The 13065-nt window shown below is 40.0% G+C and overlaps 1 protein-coding gene across 2 annotated transcripts in view; it reads left to right on the top strand.

Moving 5' to 3' along the window:
- n4bp3 (NEDD4 binding protein 3) overlaps nucleotides 1-13065 on the top strand; it is a 39531-nt gene that overhangs the window by 3514 nt on the left and 22952 nt on the right. Inside the window, exon 1 of one of the 2 annotated variants that reach the window (XM_017484865.3) lies at nucleotides 10811-11354. The exons of the other annotated variant lie outside the window; for it this stretch is intronic. The gene's annotated coding sequence lies outside the window, so the exon portion shown is untranslated. Of the gene's footprint in view, nucleotides 1-10810; nucleotides 11355-13065 lie in introns of those variants that run through there. 2 annotated transcript variants of the gene reach the window in all.

Here is a 13065-nt window from a genome sequence, read left to right as displayed (position 1 = left end):
AACCACAGTTAAACCTTAATAAATATAGTATTATGTAGTAATGATTCAGTCATAGAGACCTGAATGACAGGCAACCTTCATAGTTTACACATGGCGTACTTATTGGGGGTTTGAATCCCGTCTCCGCCCCGTGTGCGTGGAGTTTGCGTGTTCTCCCCGTGCTTCGGGGGTTTCCTCTGTGTACGCTGGTTTCCTCCCTAGTCCAAATATCTGCGTTTTAGGCTGATTGGAATGTCTAAATTGTCTGTAGTGTGTTTGAATGTGTGTGTGAGTGTGCCCTTTGATGTTTTGGCACCCCGTCCAAGGTGTCCCCAACCTTGTGCCCAGAGTTCTCCGGGATAGGCTCCAGGCTTCCCGGCGACCCTGGATAGGATAAGCAGTACTGAAAATGGATGGATGGTTGGATGGACGAATGGATGGACGGATGGATGGATGGATGGATTAATTATTTTCCTATTATAGCACACCCTGGCGTGTTTGATTCATTAAATATGGGGTGTTAAGTGGGGGATTAAAGGAATGGTTGGTTTCAGTGTAGGCTTTTTTGTGATTTTGTGAAATCGTGGGCTATAACACGTCTTGCTCTTGGAGTGATCTTTGTTGGTCGACCACAATGGTAACAACGGTCTTAAATTTCCTCCATTTGTACACAATCTGTCTGACGGTGGATTGGTGACGTCCAAACTCTTTACAAACGGTTTTATAACCTTTTCCGGCCTGATCAGCATCAACAACTCATTTTCGGAGGTCCGAGAGGCTCACATACTTTTGTCACTCACTGATATGTAATATTGGATCATTTTCCTCAATAAATAAATGACCAAGTATAATATTTTTTGCCTCATTTGTTTAACTGGGTTCTCTTTATCTACTTTTAGGAAAATCTGATGATGTTTTAGGTCATTTATGCAGATATATAGAAAATCCTAAAGGGTTCACAAACTTTCAAGCACCTGTGTATAGAAAGTAGCACAAGCACATAGCGATCTCGGATTTGGACAAAACGCTGCCTTTATCAATGATCAGTCAGTCTTTATCTCAGAGACTTGTGAAGTCATGCACAAACATGGACAGCTGCCTTTATTCAGGAAAACACGGTAAACGTGACGCTAACCAGACACTCAAGGAGGTCTTCTTTAGACCTTTTGGCTCTCCTTAACGCTTTAGCATCGTCACCTTGAGGTAAATTGGAGCTATAAACCAGGACAGTCAGACGTCATAAACGCCGGGATGGTTAGTTGCAGGGGCGGACCGGTCTTCGGGAAGTTCAGGAGATTTCCATGACACTACCACTCAGAGACTCTGACTTGTGACTTGTTTCATCATTCTGATGAACATTTTCCTGTGTTTTTGGACACGTGTAGACCAGACGGTGGTGGAGGACAGGGCAGAAAGGCGGTGTGGAGAGAAAGCTTTACTGGCAAATGCGGCAACGTTTTCAAAAATAACAGCGTTGAGAAAGAAGGTACTCCGTTACATAGCTAATATATGATCATATATATATATACCTCTGTACATAATATATTAAGCCTAGCTCGGTATCTAAGTGCCTTGTTTACGAGCTTACTCTTGCAGGCTTGTAAATGGTCTATAATATAGCGCTTTTTTAACCTTAGTGGTTTAAAAAGTAACACCATAGGATGTGTTAATTAATGAAGCGGTATTAAAACCATGCGAGTTCCGTTCCGTTCTGCCGGAATGGACACCGACTTATCGGACATTTTGAATCAGTATAAACAACTGAATTATTTTCATCTTCGCGAGCCTGTTATAAGATTACTCCGGACACGGTTGGGTTTCTGTGTGTAGAGTATCGTGACTCTGTGTTTAGCTGCTGGCGAACAGAGCGATGGGAAATTACACTGGTGCAGAGATGAAACGAAGAGCACGACCAAAGCGTTTTTGATAGTAAAACACTGTATACAACTACCACAATAAAATTATGACAATTATACTTAGTAGGTGTGCACCGTGGCTTAGTGGTTAGCATGTTCAAGAGTTGGGGGTTCGATTCCCGCGTCTGCCCTGTGTGTGTGTGTGTCCTCCGGGTTCTCCGGTTTCCTCCACCAGTCCAAAGACATGCATGGTAGGCTGACTGGCGTGTCTAAAGTGTCCGTAGTGTATGAATGGGCGTGTGAGTGTGTATGTGATTGTGCCCTGCGATGGATTGGCTCCCCATCCAGGGTGTACCCCGCCTTGTGCCCCATGCTCCCTGGGATAGGTTCCAGGTTCCGCGTGACCCTGAATTGTAAGCGGTATAGAAGATGGATGGATGGATTGAAGCCTAGTAGGCTAGGTAAAAATAGTAAGAAAGAAAAACCGCAAATTCTTAAAGCCCTGTGACTTCACTGTTAAATTCAATGCTGAGCACGGGCGAAAACGAACCATTTTTGGCCTCCGGTAAAAAAAATTAATAAAAAAAAAAAAGAGTTAAAGGTCCTGAAGTGGTCTTGTATAATTGCTGATAATGCTACAAATAAATCGAACAAGTAGATTTCATCGTAGGATTTCATCGTAGGATTAGGTTTGCTTATATTTTATTTACTCCATCTAGTTAGCAAGATAGAGAATTAGCGCACTAGCTAATCAAACTAGCAGACAGCGTTTGAAGGAAGAAATATCATTACACAAGTGTGAGGTAGTTGAGACACACTTCTAAGATGGGAAGAAAGTCAACAAGGGTGTGTTTAAAAAGACGCTGTAGATTCAATAGATCTAATGTGTTTAATAGATGCTGTGTCTTTATATGTTTGTCCTGGGTGTGTGCGTTTGTGTGTGTGTGTGTGCGCAGTAGTGATGTGTCGTTCATTTGGAACGAATCTTTAATATGAACAAGTTGTCTCGGAGAGTGATTCGTTCATTATTGACCACGCATGCGCTGTAACATCCCCGTAGGTTCTGTACAGGAAACGGAAACGATTCGTTCACGTCACGAGTCTTCGGGTTCGAGTCGTTCGTTCGTTCGTCACGTCACAGCCCCACTGCATTCAGCCTATGGGGCGGTCACGGGATGAACGAACGACTCGAACCCGAAGACCCGTGACGTGAACAAATCATTTCTGTTTCCGGAGAACAGACGTGACAAACGTGACGTGACAAAAGAAAGAACGCCTCGGATCGGGACGTTAGGCGAACTAACAGACCGCATCGCCTGAAGACGCAGCTAAACTATTAATGAATCATGTCTGTTGGTCATAATTCAGCCTCGGTTGCATTAACCTATAGTTTATTTTTTATTCCAAATGTGATCGTTTGCATAAGTAAGTGCTAGATGCCTTGGGGAGTTTAATTTAACATGTAACATTTTAATTATACTCTGCTGAAGTGAACGAAACGCCTCGGAAAAAAGATTCGTTCACTTTGCTGAACCAGCTTCAAAGATCCGAGTCAGTAAAATGAGCCGAACTTCCCGTCACTATCGTGTGTCACATGACCGACGTAGCCCTTCCGTAATCTTGCATTACTTTTATCAGTTCAAATGTTAAATTTAAGTGTACGTTTATTAGATGATTGCCCGATGATTCACTACGTAGATATCACTGTATGCCTTCATTTGCTAATGTTTTATTTAGTAAGATTGAGAGCTAGCATGCTAAACACCCGAGCTAGCAACTCGGTCTGGCAAATCGATCTCTTTTTAAGTAAGAAGACCATACACATTTCGACTTCAGGATTTTTTTTCCCCTCCCCACTGGGCTCTGGATACACACTTCTAGGATGTGAGTAAAGTCAATAAGGGTGTGTTAAGAACTAGCTAACATCCTTGGTGAGTTGTCGCTTTCTCATTTATACGACACCATCAGGGAGCGTACGCTTTTCTGACGAACGCACGCGATCCAGCGATGAGTAAACTCCTTGTGGGAATACTACGTGAGCAGGAGTGTCGGTATGAAGCAGTATCACCTGTGTAGTTCATGTCCTCGGGGCTTTAATGCAGCACAAAACTAGACATTATCACATTCCTCCTCTAAACACAGGGTTGTGCTACATCACTCCGTGTCTTTAACCAGCGTGGTAATTACTTCTAGGTTAAAACCACTGCTAAGATATATTACCAGTGCCGCTTTCCATGTTGTGTGTTTACTAGATTTACTAACAAATAGTACCTCGGAGTATCGGCCGATACCGAACACTGATCCGATCCTGATCCTCTTAATCACAGAGTGACTCTCTGTAATCCTCTGTCGGCAAATTATACCATCGAACGTCCGAGACGCCATCGGTGACAAGTTGTGTCCTGTGTTCACGTGCAAGCTCTTACATTCTCATCACCGTGTCAGTCGACACAACATGCAGCTCTTGGCACGAAATCAGTGAATCGGAAGACGTGTCAAATCTGATTTAGGTACTGCACCGCAAAAAAACAACACCTTAGCACGTGGAAATTTTTCCTTTTATAAGATTACAATAAACCGAACGTATATAAACTATTAAACCAAGCCATTCGTACTCATTTCAAGCTTGAAATAGTCTTGTTCTGTTGGCGGATCATTTTTTTTTTTTTTAAACTCATTTTAAGCTTTTATTTCTAGAAAGAAGCAAAGTGATCTGCCAATAGAATGAGAAGACCACGAGCTTGTTTGTCACGCAAAAGAAATGGAAGAAAACTCATGAACTTATAAACTTAACCATGATTTTATCTTATCCTGTCATCTCCGACCTCTCGGTAAAAATTTATAGCGATCTATGAAGGAAAACGAATGCTTGGAAGGAGAAAACGGAGCGTGTTAATGTCTCGGTTGAGTGCACGCAGCTAGTACGGTTAGCTTGCTTTGCTAATCCGTCAACGAAGCACAGCATGTAAATCACGCGACCAGTCTTTACACCGATTAGGGCGTTATTTAATTCGTTTAACTAGTTCGCTTTAAAACGTACGCTATTCGGCCAAAAGTATGTGGACACCCGGGCGTCACGCCCCTATGTGGTTCTTCCCCAAACTGTTACCAAAAAGTCTGAAGCACACAGTTGTATAGAACGTCTCAGTGTGCTGTAGCTTTACAGTTTCCCTTCATGGAACTCAAAGCTGTTCCAGCATGACGATGCCCCTTTGTACAAAGTGAGCTCCATGACATTATAAGAGCAAATGAGGAATAAATCATAACACAAGGGTGTGCTGGTCAGGGGTGCAGAAATGTTCAGCCATGTAGTGTGTATATGACTAAACTGTACAGGTCACCCAGAAGTGACAGCAGCAGGAGTTGCTAATTACTTGTTTCTTGCTAATATGAATGTACGGTAAGCGATCATCTGACTACACCGAACACATGTAGCTGTGAATGTTTCATCCCAGTATATCGTGTGTAAATATTCAAATGGACACCGTATCTACAAAAGCAGAAGTTTCCCCATGGTCCAGCGAATGTTATCTGATTCGATAGCTAAAAATGGCCCGTCACTGTTCCACGCGGACTGCGGAGAGCCTCAGTCCGCCCCGGATTTTAGCCATCCCAGATTGCACAGAGCCTCGTTTCACAGCTGAGGTGAAGGTACTAGATTAGGATTAGACAGGTTTTTCTCTCAGGACGTCACAAATACACACAATGACACACTGCTGCTGCTTTTAGATAATCTTATCTGTCGAGAGAGGCATCTGACATCGGAATTAAAGACCCGGAGGATAAGCCTGGCGTCCTGATCGTGAACGTTTGATCATTCTACACTTACATTCAGTTTCTAAAACAAACAAGATATTGAGCAAGATATCGTTCCATGTGTGGTCTAGCAGTAGTCAGGGGACTCGGGAGTGTATGGAAATCGAGCCACTCTTTGCTCCAATCTCAGTTAGCTAAAAACACACATGATCCTAAAATAGACTGACCGCCATTGTTTTGGAGACAGACTTGCCATTAAGGCTATTTGCTTCAGTGACTATTGTTCATTGAAAAGGTAAAAACAAACGCCGCTGCATTTTAACCGTACACCATTCAAACGTGGAGTCCGATGACATTTAATTAACCTCGACGGCTGTTTTTCTTCTCAGACTGCAAGGCTTGGTTGCAAATACGTCTCCGATACCTTTCTCCGAGCCCGTTCCTGCATCGCATAACCTCCTTTGTGGTCAAACAGGCTGTAATTCTGCACCCGCTCGGCAATGAGACTGTTTACGGCTTCAGACAAAGCCCGTATTATAGCTCTGATGTCGCGAAGATTTCTCTCTCAGAGCAGATTTGTAGGGCACATCCTGAGGTTAAGAGCCAAACGTCAGCACTTAAGAGCTGTTTTTTTTATAGCCTGATAAATGGATGCTTTTCAGTGGTCAACAACACGGCCGTATGACTCACCATCTCTAATGTGCTGCTGACTAAGGGTCATCAAAGTCTCTGACTGACTGACCGTCTGACCGATTCTCCGTTGTTGAGATGTGAATGTACGAGAATTTCGTAAAACTGACATTTTGGGAACAAAATGTTTTATTTATCATAAACACAGTAACTACAAATGAATGTTATTAATATTTCAACACTACATACACTGATTAGTTACTCATAGATATGTAGCTATAAAGGCAGGCTAGCTAGGGTAAACATTTCAGTTATCTATAATTATACTTATATAATATAAGAAATAGCATTTATAGCTCCGATGGTATTTTAGTTGTAATCACTGACTCTATATATACAATAATATGCGTTTGCCTACTGAAGTTAGACCGTTTACTAGAATTTTTAGGTACTTTTCGAGAAAAATATTCTACTGCTTGAATTGAAGTGTCGTTATAAACTAGCTTATTTTATATACTCGCATTTCTAGGTATACTTGGAAAGAAATATACTAGGTTTTTATATATATATATATATATATATATATATATATATATATATATATATATATATATATATATATATATAGTAGTATTTATAAGTATTTCTGGAGAGAAGTATGTTAAAAAACATATAAACTATTTATAAGTATTTTTGGACAGGAATATACTAGTTTATTTTAGAAATACAGTACTAGCATTTGTGATTTTTTTTAATACTATTATTTTAATTTTACAGAAACATATTAATTTATTTTATATACTAGCATTTATAATTATTTTGGGCAAAACTGTGCTAGTTTACTTTTGATATACTAGTATTAGTAAGTATACTTGGATGAAAGTACACTAGTTTAATTTTTATATACTAGTATTTATAAGTATACTTGGATGAAAGTACACTAGTTTAATTTTGATGTACTAGTATTTATAAGTATACTTAGAGAGAAATATACTAGTTTAATTTTTATGTACTAGTATTAGTAAGTATACTTGGATGAAAGTACACTAGTTTAATTTTTATATACTAGTATTTATAAGTATACTTGGATGAAAGTACACTAGTTTAATTTTTATATACTAGTATTAGTAATTATACTTGGATGAAAGTACACTAGTTTAATTTTTATATACTAGTATTAGTAAGTATACTTGGATGAAAGTACACTAGTTTAATTTTGATGTACTAGTATTTATAAGTATACTTGGAGAGAAATATACTAGTTTAATTTTTATGTACTAGTATTAGTAAGTATACTTGGATGAAAGTATACTAGTTTACTTTTGATGTACTAGTATTTATAAGTATACTTGGATGAAAGTACACTAGTTTAATTTTTATGTACTAGTATTTATAAGTATACTTGGATGAAAGTACACTAGTTTAATTTTTATGTACTAGTATTTATAAGTATACTTGGATGAAAGTACACTAGTTTAATTTTTATATACTAGTATTTATAAGTATACTTGGATGAAAGTACACTAGTTTAATTTTGATACACTTGTATTTATAAGTATACTTGGGAGAAATATACTAGTTTACATTTGATATAGTAGTATTTATAAGAATTTTGACAAAACTGCTAGTTTACTTGTTATAGACTAGAATAAGTATACTCGGAGAGAAATATACTAGTTTACTTTTGATATACTAGTATTTATAAGTATCCTCGGAGAGAAATATACTGGTTTACTTTTAATGTACTAATATCTTTAAGTATACTCGGAGAGAAATATACTAGTTTGCTTTAGATACACTATCATTTTTAAGTATTCTCGGAGTGTAGTACGATATATGCCGATTAAACCTTTAGTTTACTTTTAGATGGGCCAGTGAGCATTCATTTATGAAACGGATTTCTGAGTATACTAAATACTCAGATCTACGTTTATTACTTTGAGAGAAATTACCCAGGTTACCTAAGTTCTACGGATGATATAATGTGCTCAGGAAATATTTTTTTTTTATCATGAATTTTTAGCTAGGGTTTATTTTGATTTCGACATGGACGAATTTGTAGAACTTCTTTTGTTCACAGCAGATGATTTCAACTTGGCCTGAAGCCAATAATAAAATTAATTTCCCATTTCCTCATACTTGGCTTTACTTTGTATCACAAATCATTGTCACGACCGCAAGATTGGACTAGCCGCTTCTTATCACCGAGTTCTTTTATTTCAGTGCTCCAGGTCTACGTTATTTCTGAGGAACTCTCTGTGTTTTTCCAGGAGTTTCCTCAAGAGTATTGCATTTCTAAGTGTCAGGACGTCTCTTACATTGAGGACACGAGCCTGGCTCGGGGTGTTACATCTTTTCTTTGGTCAGGAACGTAAGATGGGGCAGGTTCAGACTCGTCTGGCCCACCACATACATGCCGTCTTTCTTTCTTTTTTCCCCCTTTCGTTGTTCCTCTTCATCCCCTCCATTAGGTTTCTCCATATTCTGATTATTCAGCTCAAATGGTTGAAAACTTATGGTGCAATGAAGAAGAGTCATTAAAGGGATTGAATTGGTGTGAAATTGAGCTAACGTAAACAGTTTGTTGGCAACAGGTAGAAGAAATCGATTCGTTTTCACTGTGTGTAATATCTAAAGGAAATAAATATGAAACAAGTAGGAAAGTCGAAGGTCAGGTTTAACTGTATAATAAGTGCGCTTGTTTTAGTTTAACACGAGGAAAATGAACAATAGTGGAGGAATAACGTATCGACACTTTGTTATGTTTTCCTGTTTGAATCTTCAGACAGGGTTGTACTTGATGCGTGCAGATGCGGAAGCTAGTTAAGCGTCAGCGTTCACATACTCACCTGCGTACCTTTTTTACACCTGGAGAACTACTCGTGATGTCCACTGGGAGCAGACCAGAGCCAGAACATACATACGTCACCAGTGATGGAATATCATCTCTGAACACTTCCTGTTGTGATTTTGCACAACAGGATAAACAGTGAAGATGGCACCTGATCCATCTCGTCCTACCTGCTGGAGGTCCAGGTGGAGTGTGTTTCAGGCTGGATAAGTGTGTTTAATGTGTTTCGTGTTGTACAACATTGTGTGTGGGGGGGGGGGGGGGGGGGGGGAGAATGGGGGGAAAAATGTCAAATTTGCAGAATTTAGTCGATTCTTGTGGTTGTCAAGTTGCAAAATCAACTTTTAAACAGCACTTTAATAACAACACTCTGTTTTAAAGTGTTGCAAGAAAGTTTTACGCTGGTGTTGTGGTTATTTTTGGGGGGCGTGCATAATTAACACACTATACACGTGGCAGTCACCTTGCGTGCTTACTCGCACGCCTGGTTGGATTAACAGGTCCCTTCTGAAAACGTTTGTCAGGACTCGGCCTTAGCCAGCGCTAATGCCCTCTGAGTGTTCAGTCCAATCTGATAATGCCGGTGACTGAAGGTGTTCCAGGAGGTGTGAATGGCCTTCCTCGGCACGACGAGCCTCACTTTCGCGAAGAGACAGAAGGAGACGAAGAGTGTTTTTCCCACTCCATATTCATAATCATCACATTTTTTTTTTTTTTTTAAAGGTTTCTGGACTATGTTTGTAGCTAGGGCTGCACAATACAATATATCTTTTTTAAATCAGTACCGCTATATTGCAATTCTGATACTGGAGCGGTTCTACCGGACCGCTGATTCCACTTACGAGCGTTTATATCTGGAAGAATCGCAACACTTTTCCTGATTCAACACAAAGGTTTGATAGGACATGAAACCGTGTCCTATCGAGGGTTTCGTATCGTGCGTCTCAAGTCCCCAGAAAATTCTGTTTAAAGTGATATGTTAAAAATGGTATCGTAACTGTGTTGGAAATGTTATGTAGGCTTTACGTGGGGGGGGGGGACCAAACAAAACATGGTGAAGAACTAACTAATTTCACAAAAGAGGCCATTTGACTGACAGTGCAAATGACCAGCCATGTTTATCTGCCACCAACCAGTTTAAATGAAATTCTCAGAAGACAGGATGTCATGGACTCTTTACGCTTTTTATGATTTTGAATGGATCCAAACACGTATCAGGGTCACAGCAAGGTCAAATATCTGAAATAGTTTTTCTCCGATAGCTTTCTTCCTGCTGAGGCGTTCAAATTAGCAAGAAGAAGGACTTGACTCGTCGGCAAGCGGAGGCGTCTCCGTCAGCGCCGTTGGCATCGAGTTCTACTCGTTTCAACCCAGTGATTTATATCTTGTTCTGAAAGAAGCTCATTGTGTTGCAGCATTTGTACCAGCGCACAGAAGTATGTATCTACAGACATGTGGAGAGCCGATCAGATTCCAGCCTTGAAGATTCTGAAGCTTGTGTCCAGAAAAGTGTACACAAAACTACATATTGTGTGATGCTCTGTCCAGAAATCAGGAACAAGCTCTAGTTCTAGATCTTCTTCTAGGGTACTGTTAGATCCGGGTGGTACATCCTGTTCCGGCTTCCTGCCTTGTAGTACTTTGTGCAGTGGAAAAACCTCCCGAGCGAACAGGACTGCCTTTCTGTTTACACTGCTGTTTAGAATGAAGTGCTTTCCACCAGCATTGTGTCATTCGATCCTGTGGATGAACAAACACGACTGAGCGCGAGAGGATGAGATCACGGGCGTCGCAGAACAACATCTTCGCACGGAAGGTTTTCCAACGCTAACGATTATAGTACGTAATACGTTTACAAAGCCGTTTTCTCGAAATAGTGCTCACTTTAGGCGCCGAATTACAAAGCGCCGAAAAAAAACCGCCTGGATACGCAAAACAAAAGCCATGTTTCATATATATAATGCATATAATCCCGCATCCACGAACAAGGAGAACAGGTCCTGCCACACCGGCGTATATAATGGCGTGCTTTCTAAACAAAGGGGCCGAGAAAGTTAGATAAGAGTAATCCGAGACACTTGTCGGCACAGGGAAGTTTCTCAGGGAATTTTTCCAAGCCGAGGGCGACGGTGGCTCTCTGAGATCAGTGCGAGAGCAGATCGTTTAGAGGCTGGTGTTCGGAAACAGTGCTGAAGCAGGAGAGGAGCAGGTGTAAGGAGACGACAGAGAGAGAGCGAGAGAAGCAGGAGGTCGGAGTCAGACAGACGACACATCCGCTTCAGGTAAACACGCTGTCTCATGAAAAAATTTTCAATCAACAAATATGAGCTAATGCTAATGGGAACTTAATGTATAAATCTCTTTTTATACAACCTTTTGTATCTAAATAAAAAAAATATTGTGCACGTAATGATCTAATTAAATAATCCAGGAGGAAAATATATATCATCACGATATAATTAATATTAATTGGGATGCCACGTTTTTGTGTTAAAGCTGTTTCGCTCCTTTATTTAGGGATAAGTAGGAACGTGAATACTTTACACTTTAAGTAAGGAAGTGTCTGCATATCTCTTAAGTCCCGTACAAGTCATGTGTTGGTTTGTTGGAGTGCACAGAGCTCCTGAAGTCTTATTTATTTACTCCCTTGAGGTTCACTTCCAGAGCAGAGAGAATGGACGTGAGGTTGTTCCGGGAAACTGATTTGCAATTGAAATGAGTTTGACGAACGCCGCGTCTCTGACACGGATGCCAGACTACAGCGTGAGGCTTGTTTACTTGTTCGCGTAAACGATCTGAACTCGCGCGGCGTGTGAGTCAGGGGTCATGAGCACGAGTGTGCAAACGTGTACTGTAAGGAATCCCCTGAAATTCAAGTGTTGTTAATGTGAGAGTTAAACAAGCTTAACGTCACTGAGGCACAGTGTGTGTGTGTGTATCTGGCAACGTGACCTTTTATCAAAGTTTTTTTTGTGAACATTGCGGCCAAAAACGCTCGATTATGCTGCAGCTTTTTTTTTTTTAATTATTTTTGTGCCTTTTTTTTGTGGAAAACTAGCTGAATTGGCGAAATCGCAATCGCACAGAATTGTCTTTCGCAGTGATGTTCGTTGGTAAATGAAACCTGTTAGCTGTACTCATGTTGGACGTACGTGAATCGAAGAGGGCTTCGTGACGACGTCTTGGCCCGAATCTGCGGGAAAAATCTTTGCCGATTTCTAAAAAATCGAGTTTCCTTGGGTTTCGCGATCATTTCTAGCTGCTCTGCCACTCACGACACCCCGGCCCAGAATCAGCTCGTTTACGAGTCATTTAGCATAATCCCGTTTACGAGTCATTTAGCATAATCGCATAATCCCGAGGAACCGAATCATCCCTATCCGACCAATCAGAATCGAGGATTCAGAAGCCATGAGGTATAAAGGTGTATCGCAGTGTATACCTTTTGTGTAAAACATTATATGTAATATACGAGAGCTGGATGAACACGAGAAGTGTGGATATAAATCTAGTGTTCTGGATATGACGTGTCTGAAATGGGCCTTGGACATGGATTTTTTTTATTTTATTATTTAAATTAAAAAATTTAGAGATCTAAGTGGCTGGGAAAAGTGAAATTTTGCCTCAGTGCACAGGGTTTAAAGTTGAAATATTCATGAAGTTGATTATTATTATTATTATTATTATTATTATTATTATTGACAAACCACTCAATCAGTAAATACTAAATAAATAAATTAAGGAAATGAATCTTTTAATTAATTGATTAGTTAATAACCAACATAAAATGCTTTAATATTGATTTAACGTTAATGTCATGTGCTATACGAGTGCAGGCCCTCAGTAAAAAGCTTTTACTCTGTTAGGTATAATAAACGTTAACTAATAACTAAAAGGAAAACCAAGAAAATCAGACCGAAGTCATTACTACGATGTCGTATTGTAGTATCACGGAAGCCACTAGTCTTTCATGAGGGATCACCTCACTGTGAT

Source organism: Ictalurus punctatus, chromosome 14 (assembly GCF_001660625.3).
Source record: "Ictalurus punctatus breed USDA103 chromosome 14, Coco_2.0, whole genome shotgun sequence".
In the NCBI taxonomy this organism is placed as follows: Eukaryota; Metazoa; Chordata; class Actinopteri; order Siluriformes; family Ictaluridae; genus Ictalurus; species Ictalurus punctatus.
Note: the sequence above shows the minus strand (reverse complement) of the source record. Positions and strands in the feature narration are given on the sequence as shown.